The following is a 10081-nucleotide window of genomic DNA, read 5'->3' on the forward strand; positions in this document are numbered from 1 at the left end:
AGTCTTTTGATATTTTAGGTGATCTATATATTATGAAGAATTGTATTAATTCTTTCATTCTACCTTATTTCGAGTATTGTTCTCTTGTCTGGTCTTCAGCTTGTAAATCGCATTTATATATTTGTTGGACTGGTATTTATGGTCTATTAAATTTCTTATTCCTGATCTAGATATTAATCTCTGACACAGTCGTTCCTTTAGTTCGTTATGCATGTTGCATAAGATTTTTTTTCATAATTCTAGCAATCCGTTGCGAACCATGTTGGTCGATAGTCTTTTATTTATAATCAGAGGAAAACACATCCCCTCCAGGACAAACCTTGAAGAGATATACTGGGGGAAAATTGTAATACTCTGAACTCTGGGTTTTTTCAGAAGCTTTGATTAATTTTATAAATTTATTTAATTCAAGTTTTTTAATCACTTCTTATTTCAAATTTAGGAGTTATTGTATGAGAATGTTTTGATTGGTTTTATAGGTTGAAATGATACCATAGAGAGTACTGATACGGTTGATTAATTTGTATCATATAGCGCTGGAAGGGCTTTGATGCCGCAGTGATTGGCTTGATGGCTAGATTTTATAATACAATTTAATCCAATTGAAGGTTTTGATGACTAGTGATCGAATCATGTAAATATTAAGTGGCAATCATTTGAAATGATTATTGATGACGTCAACGTAGAATAGGTTGTTGGAGTTCAGGATGCTACTAATTTACGTCAAGATGCAGACAGGGATTGTTATCCAAGATTGCTTAGATGTTAAGGAAGTTCGATAATAGCCTTGTGATGTATTTGCGTGGAATCGTGCGTAGATGTAGGATGAGATTATGGAAAGTTGGATGATGGAAATTAAATGTGGGAATGAAAAGTTTGACCAAATAATTTGATATTTGGTACTACAGGGAGTTTAGGAGATATATATATATATATATATATATATATATATATATATATATACAGTGTATATATATATATATGTATATATATAAATATATATATATGTATATATATATGTATATATATATATATATATATATATATATATATATATATAGACATACGTGTGTGTTTGTGAAAGAAATTAGGGGTTTAATGAGTATTTTGCTAGAGTAATTTTAGGTGTTCTTTTTTTTCGATTTAAGACTTATGAGTAGCTTGTATTAATTACATGTATTTTCTCTATCAAGAATTAAATATTCATAATATAGCATTGTTACTGCAAAGAACAACATACTATAAATACATGTGATAAACCTACTTTTTTTCTAAACGTCATAACTTTATCTAGAACAAAGCGGATATAAACATGCAGGCGTACTTTTAATTTGGAAACAGCTTAACCGAAACGTGTTGACAATGACGTCGCTTCAGTAACCAACACGCATTGCCAATAATGTCACTTTAGTAACCGAAACGCGTTGACAATGACGTCACTTCAGTAACCAACACGCATTGCCAATAATGTCACTTTAGTAACCGAAACGCGTTGACAATGACGTCACTTCAGTAACCGAAACGCGTTGACAATGACGTCACCTAGTAACCGAGACGTTTTGACAGTGACGTCACTTCAGTAACAAAAATGCATTGACAATCACGTCACTTAAGTAACTGAAACGCATTGACAATGACGTCACTTGAGTAACCTAAACGAATTGACAATGACGTCACCTAAATAACCGAAATGCATTGACAATGACGTCACTTAATTAACCGAAACGCCTTGGCAATGACGTCACTTAAGTAACCGAAACCCATTTACAATGGCGTTACTTCAAACTTTGTATATTCAACAGGAAGTTTTGTTCTCCTGACGTTTTAAACTTAGTAGGAACATTACTGGAGACTTTGGAACACTGAAAAAGTTGGAACAATTTTATCATAAGTCACCACACAAGATTTATAGAAAATTCTGCTTGAGGTGGTGAAAAAGATTGACATTCCTCCTTTTATGGCAATGTGAAAATTTCTCTTGTTCTCTGGGGGGGGGGGGGGAAATAGAAAAAAACAAATTTCTTTTGTCTTAGCAGTTGGAAAATATCTCCTTTTATCTTGTCCTAACGATGGAAAAATACCCCTTTTCTCTGGTCTTATTAATGGAAAATCAACATCTCTTATCCTTGCAATGAGAAAATCCCACAACGATTGGAAAAGTCCATATTTTCCCTTACCCTAAATGGGAAAACCCCACTTTTCTCTTTTCCTAACTTCTGGAAGAATCCACATTTTATCTTATCCTAACTTCTGGAAGAATCCACATTTTATCTTATCCTAACTTCTGGAAGAATCCACATTTTATCTAATCCTAACTTTGGGAAGAATCCACATTTTATCCTACCCTAGCAATGGGAAGAATCCACATTTTATTTTATACTAACTTTGGGAAGAATCCACGTTTTATCTTATCCTAACTTTGGGGAGAATCCTCATTTTATCTTATGGTAACAATGGGAAGAATCCACATTTTATCTTATCCTAACTTTTGGAAGAATCCATATTTTATCTTATCCTAACATTGGGAAGAATCCACAAATGGAAAGAATGCACATTTTATCTTATCCTAACTTTGGGAAGAATCCACATTTTATCTTATCCTAACAATGGGAAGAATCCACATTTCATCTTATCCTAACAATGGAAAGCATCCACATTTTATCTAATCCTAACAATGGGAAGAATCCACATTTTATCTTATCCTAATTTTGGAAAGAATCCACATTTTATCTTATCCTGATTTTGGAAAGAATCCACATTTTATCTTATGGTAACAATGGGAAGAATCCACCTTTTATCTTATCCTAACAATGGGAAGAATCCACATTTTATCTTATCCTAACTTTGGGAAGAATCTACATTTTATCTTATCTTAGCAATAGGAAGAATCCACATTTTATCTCATCCTAACAAAGGAAAGAATCCAAAATTTATCTGATCCTAACAATGGAAAGAATCTACATTTTGTCTTATCCCAGCAATGGGAAGAGTCCATATTTTATCTTGTCCTAGCAATGGGAAGAATTCTAATTTTATTTTATCCTAACACTGGGAAGAATCCACATTTTATATTATCCTACCAAAGGGAAGAATCCACATTTTATCTCATTCTAACAACGGGAAGAATTTACATTTTATCTTATGGTAACAATGGGAAGAATCCACATTTTTTCTAACCCTAACAATAAGAATCCACATTTTATCTTATCCTAAAAATGGAAAGAATCTACATTTTATCTTATCCCAGCAATGGGAAGAGTCCACATTTTATCTTGTCCTAGCAATGGGAAGATTTCTAATTTTATTTTATCCTAACAATGGGAAGAATCCACATTTTGTCTTATCCTAACTTTGGGAAGAATCCACATTTTAGCTTATCCTAACTTTGGGAGGAATCCACATTTTATCTTATCCTATCTTTGAGAAGAATCCACATTTTATCTTATCCTAGCTTTGGGAAGAATCCACATTTTATCTTATCCTAACAATTAGAAGAATCTACATTTTATCTTATCCTAACAATGGGAAGAATCCACATTTTATCTTATCCTAACTTTGGGAAGAATCTACATTTTATCTTAGCAATAGGAAGAATCCACATTTTATCTTATCCTAACAATGAGAGGAATCCACATTTTATCTTATCCTAACTTTGGGAAGAATCTACATTTTATCTTATCTTAGCAATAGGAAGAATCCACATTTTATCTCATCCTAACAAAGGAAAGAATCCAAAATTTATCTGATCCTAACAATGGAAAGAATCTACATTTTATCTTATCCCAGCAATGGGAAGAGTCCACATTTTATCTTGTCCTAGCAATGGGAAGAATTCTAATTTTATTTTATCCTAACAATGGGAAGAATCCACATTTTATCTTATCCAAGCTTTGGGAAGAATCCACATTTTATCTTATCCAAGCTTTGGGAAGAATCCACATTTTATCATATCCTAACAATTGGAAGAATCTACATTTTATCTTATCCTAACAATGGGAAGAATCTACATTTTATCTTATGGTAACAATGGGAAGAATCCACATTTTGTCTTATCCTAACTTTGGGAAGAATCCACATTTTAGCTTATCCTAACTTTGGGAGGAATCCACATTTTATCTTATCCTATCTTTGAGAAGAATCCACATTTTATCTTATCCTAGCTTTGGGAAGAATCCACATTTTATCTTATCCTAACAATTAGAAGAATCTACATTTTATCTTATCCTAACAATGGGAAGAATCCACATTTTATCTTATCCTAACTTTGGGAAGAATCTACATTTTATCTTAGCAATAGGAAGAATCCACATTTTATCTTATCCTAACAATGAGAGGAATCCACATTTTATCTTATCCTAACTTTGGGAAGAATCTACATTTTATCTTATCTTAGCAATAGGAAGAATCCACATTTTATCTCATCCTAACAAAGGAAAGAATCCAAAATTTATCTGATCCTAACAATGGAAAGAATCTACATTTTATCTTATCCCAGCAATGGGAAGAGTCCACATTTTATCTTGTCCTAGCAATGGGAAGAATTCTAATTTTATTTTATCCTAACAATGGGAAGAATCCACATTTTATCTTATCCTAACTTTGGGAAGAATCCACATTTTAGCTTATCCTAACTTTGGGAGGAATCCACATTTTATCATATCCTAACAATTGGAAGAATCTACATTTTATCTTATCCTAACAATGGGAAGAATCTACATTTTATCTTATGGTAACAATGGGAAGAATCCACATTTTATTTTATCCTAACAATGAGAGGAATCCACATTTTATCTTGTCCTAACTTTGGGAAGAATCTACATTTTATCTTATCTTAGCAATAGGAAGAATCCACATTTTATCTCATCCTATCAAAGGAAAGAATCCAAAATTTATCTGATCCTAACAATGGGAAGAATATACATTATATCTTATAGAATCAATGGAAAGAATCCACATTTTATCATATCCTAAAAATGGGAAGAATCTACATTTTATCTTATGGTAACAATGGGAAGAATCCACCTTTTATCATATCCTAACAATGGGAAGAATCCACATTTTATCTTATCCTAATAATGGGAAGAATCCACATTTTATCTTATCATAACAGTGGGAAGAATCTACATTTTATCTTACGGTAACAATGGGAAGAATCCACATTTTATCATATCCTAGAAATGGGAGGAATTCACATTTAATCATATCTTAACAAAGGGAAGAATCTACATTTTATCTTATGGTAACAATGGGAAGACTCCACATTCTATCTTATCGTAACAATGGGAAGACTCCACATTTTATCTTATCGTAACAATGGGAAGACTCCACATTCTATCTTATCGTAACAATGGGAAGACTCCACATTTTATCTTATCGTAACAATGGGAAGACTCCACATTCTATCTTATCGTAACAATGGGAAGACTCCACACTCTATCTTATCGTAACAATGGGAAGACTCCACACTCTATCTTATCGTAACAATGGGAAGAATCTACACTCTATCTTATCGTAACAATGGGAAGACTCCACACTCTATCTTATCGTAACAATGGGAAGACTCCACATTTTATCTTATCGTAACAATGGGAAGACTCCACACTCTATCTTATCGTAACAATGGGAAGACTCCACACTCTATCTTATCGTAACAATGGGAAGACTCCACACTCTATCTTATCGTAACAATGGGAAGACTCCACACTCTATCTTATCGTAACAATGGGAAGACTCCACACTCTATCTTATCGTAACAATGGGAAGACTCCACACTCTATCTTATCGTAACAATGGGAAGACTCCACACTCTATCTTATCGTAACAATGGGAAGAATCTACATTTTATCTTATGGGGATAATGGGAAGAATCCTTATTTTGTCTTATCCTAACAATGGGAACAATGCACACTTTTGGAAGAATCCGCATTTTATCATATCCTAACTTTGGGAAGAATCCACATTTTATCGTTTCCTAACAATGGAAAGAATCCACATTTTATCGTTTCCTAACAATGGAAAGAATCCACATTTTACCTTATCCCAAGAATGGGAAGAATCCACATTTTATCTTATCCTAACTTTGGGAAGAATCCACATGTTATCATATCCTAACTTTGGGAAGAATCCACATTTTTTCTTATCCTAACAATGAGAAGAATCCACATTTTATCATATCCTAACATTGGGAAGAATCTTCATTTTAACTTATCTTGACAAAGGGAAGAATCCACATTTTATCTTATCTTAACAATGGGAAGAATCCACATTTTATCTTATCTTAACAATGGGAAGAATCCACATTTTATCTTATCTTAACAATGGGAAGAATCCACATTTTATCTTATCTTAACAATGGGAAGAATCCACATTTTTTCTTATCCTAACAGTGGGAAGAATCCACATTTTATCTTATCCAGACAATTTGTAAATCCACATTTTTCCTTCTTTGAAGAATGGGGGAAAGTCCTCATTCTCTCTTGTCCAGGTTTTCCCAATTAGAGGAAAACATTTTTGTGGTCCTAGCAAGGAAAATATACAAACTTTCTCCTCATTTTCTCTTGAGAAGAGGATACCCAATTTTTCTGTTATCATATCAATTAAATATATATATATATATATATATATATATATATATATATATATATATATATATATATATATATATATATATGTGTGTGTGTGTGTATATATATATATATATATATATATATATATATATATATATATATATATATATATATATATATATATATATATATATATATATTAACTATTCACATCAATGGGAAAATAAAATAGCATTTTTATCTTGTCACGTCGATGTGGAAAACCCAAACTTAATGTTGTTATTTATCATTTATGAAAAATTCACAATTTTCCTAGTAATATCAATAAGGAAAACTAAAATCTAATTTTTTTTTAATTTATTATTGTGAAAAAAAAAATCACAATTATTCTTGGCACATTAATGTGGAAAATCCTAATGTTCTCTGGTCACATCAATGGGAAATTGTTTATTCTTCGTTGTCACGTTAATGAGGGAAATCCATTTTTCTCTTGTCAATCAGTGTGGGTAAATGCACATGTTTTTTTTTTTTTTTTTTTTTTTTTTTTTTTTTATCAGATCAATGGGTTAGTCCACAATTTTAAATCCAACATTCATCTTGTCACATCATTTTAAAAAATTCCACATTCTTCCCTTGTCTCTTCTCACATTAACGTGGGCAAAAATTTTCACCCCAATGAGAAATAATATTATTATAATTATTATTATTATCATTATTATTATTATTTTGAAAAATCCACAATTTCTCTTGTTACATCAGCGAGGAAATCCACATTTTGTGTTGTCACATCAATGTGAAAAAATCCATATCGTCTCGTGTCACATCAACTAGAAAAGGACCCCATTATTCCCATTGAAATCGTAAATAGCACCGTTATAACATAGAAGACTAGAAAAAAAAAGATAGAAAATTTTTATTTGAAGCCATAAACATTCGTATTGCTATGTTCAAAGTTAACGCCATACAACTCAGAGACGCGTATTAAACAACCATGGTTTTTTTTTTTTTTTTTTTTTTTAACTCATAAGTCTTATAAACAAGACTTTTATACCTTTATTAGTATCGACGCAAAAGAGAAATCTATGTTTTATTTCTGCTATGAAAATTGACACCTTTTTCTTTTGTTCCCTTTGCCTTGACGATTTTCATACGGTGTTGAGAAACACAAGGAAAAAAATAATAGGAAAAAAAATTACCACCATAAGGTTTTTCACATAACTTTTTAAGCCCATTTTTTTTCTATAAAGCTCGTATCCCTTAAATTTTTTTCTTACGATGTCAAAACACTCCTATATAATTATGACTTATTTGAAATAATTTTTGCTAAACAAACGGTCTATTAAAAGCAAGAGCGAAAGAGAGGGAGAGAGAGAGGGGGTAGCTCCGCCCACTTTACCCCTGGCTCTTGGGGTCTCGTGTGGGTTGGGTTTGGAGATAAATCAGGCAGAGCTTCAGACAATAGTTGGACATTCGTATCTCCTGCCCAGCAGCGAACGGTCGAACACGTGCAACGTTCCTTAACTCGTGTAAGTTAAGTTGGGTTAAAGCGGTGTAGCAACTTTTCTTGTTTTCTTAATCGTTTCAAGTTAAAGGCTCTTTAACTTTGCGTTGTATATATTAGTTTTTATTCCCGAGTGACAAGTTCCCTTTTATTATAATGCTTGGAATTATTAACAATATGTGAAGTGATTAAATGCATGACGACGAATATTAAGTGCTTTCATAATTAATGACAAAAATTATTTAAGTTCTGACATTTATCGTAATAAATTTAGTCATTTAGAAATATATATTTTAAATATTTTAGAATTATTTTAAAACTCGGATTCGTTAAGATCTTATGAGCTATCTTAACACATAAGTGTAATGAGCTAATACGTAAGAAGATATTTACCCTGGACTTGTCGTTTTGGATTATGAAGGTTTTAATATCTTATTGTAAATTTTCCTGATTTATGTAAATAATGACCAGTGCAAAATATAATTCAACATATATATGTAGTCTACTTTGCTATTATGATATTTGATTATTAATTTACTGGTCATGATGGCAAGCAGAATCCGTTTTTATTGTTTATTATATATATATATATATATACAGTATATATATATATATATATATATATATATATATACTGTATATATATATGTATATACAGTATATATATATATATATATATATATATATATATATATATATATATATATACAGTATATATATATATATATACACATATATATTTATGTGTATTATATATATATGTATATATATATATATATAATATATATATATATATATATATATATATATATATAGTGTGTGTGTGTATGTGTATGTTTTGTGTGTATATGTATACATGAATGCGTGTATATATACATATATAAATATATATAAACATATATACTGTATATGTATATATATGTACATATATATATATACATATATATATATATATATATATATATATATATATATATATATATATCATAATTCATAAGTTGAAGTACGAACATGATAATAATTCAATACTTTTCTCTTGAACCACTCCTATTATAATTATGAAAAGACTAATTAGTGAGATACTCATCCACTATATATATATATATATATATATATATATATATATATGTATATATATATATATATATATATATATATATATATATATATATATATATAGATATTTACACACATACGTGCATTGCTATTATTAGCCTACTTGAAAATGTCTTGATTCGATTTCAGTCATAACTTTTGACTTGGTGGTAAGCCTAATATTAAATAATCTGTCGTTGCAATGAGTTGTTATGTTTTTATCAGAAGAGAGAAAGTGCTGTTTTCCAGAAAAATCCAGTCCAGGGAAAAAAAATATCCTTGACCTGCAATCTTTTCGTGGGCCAAAGAGTTTTTACTGATGGCAATACGCTCCTCCCAGAGTGACTTAGTTCACCCCCTCTCCCCCCCCCCCCCTTCCCTCACCCGGGTCTTCCTCATTCGGAACCCCACATTCTTCTGCCTGAACTTAACTTTCTTGCTTCCTCAAGAACTTGTCGAAAGAACAAGCATTGTTTCTTCTACTTTTTCTGATTCTTCTTCATTAATTCAGTCTGTCACTAGTTCTGCAGTGAAAGTGTTTTTTTTTTCCAGTCAGTCTACATCGATTGAAGCAATCGTGAATAAGAAACAACATCTTACTTTCTATTTATTCTTTCTGGTACAGTTGGCTTCATTAGTTCCGGTACACTTCATGGGAAGCTAAGGACACGTCTGGCAGTTCTACACTGTAGCAAATTTCGCTGTTTAGCAAAATAGAAACTGTTGGCAACGATGCCTGTAAAAACAAAGTAGCTGAGCTGGTAAACGCGTGATCAGAAGCCTTTTTATCAAAGTTACGAAAATCTGTATGTAAAAATATAATTTGTTTCATGAAGTGTATCGGAACTAATAAAGCCAACTGTACTAGCTTTTTTTTTTTTTTTTTTTTTTTTTTTTTTTTTTTTTTTTTTTTTTTTTA

At 30.9% G+C, this 10081-nt stretch overlaps 1 protein-coding gene across 3 annotated transcripts in view; it reads left to right on the plus strand.

Annotated features, from left to right (window-relative positions):
* Nucleotides 1-10081, plus strand: part of LOC137657646 (very long chain fatty acid elongase AAEL008004-like) — a 101855-nt gene that overhangs the window by 46871 nt on the left and 44903 nt on the right. The window contains exon 1 of one of the 3 annotated variants that reach the window (XM_068392048.1): nt 8015-8092. The exons of the other annotated variants lie outside the window; for them this stretch is intronic. The gene's annotated coding sequence lies outside the window, so the exon portion shown is untranslated. Of the gene's footprint in view, nt 1-8014; nt 8093-10081 lie in introns of those variants that run through there. 3 annotated transcript variants of the gene reach the window in all.

Source organism: Palaemon carinicauda, chromosome 18, assembly GCF_036898095.1.
Source record: "Palaemon carinicauda isolate YSFRI2023 chromosome 18, ASM3689809v2, whole genome shotgun sequence".
In the NCBI taxonomy this organism is placed as follows: Eukaryota; Metazoa; Arthropoda; class Malacostraca; order Decapoda; family Palaemonidae; genus Palaemon; species Palaemon carinicauda.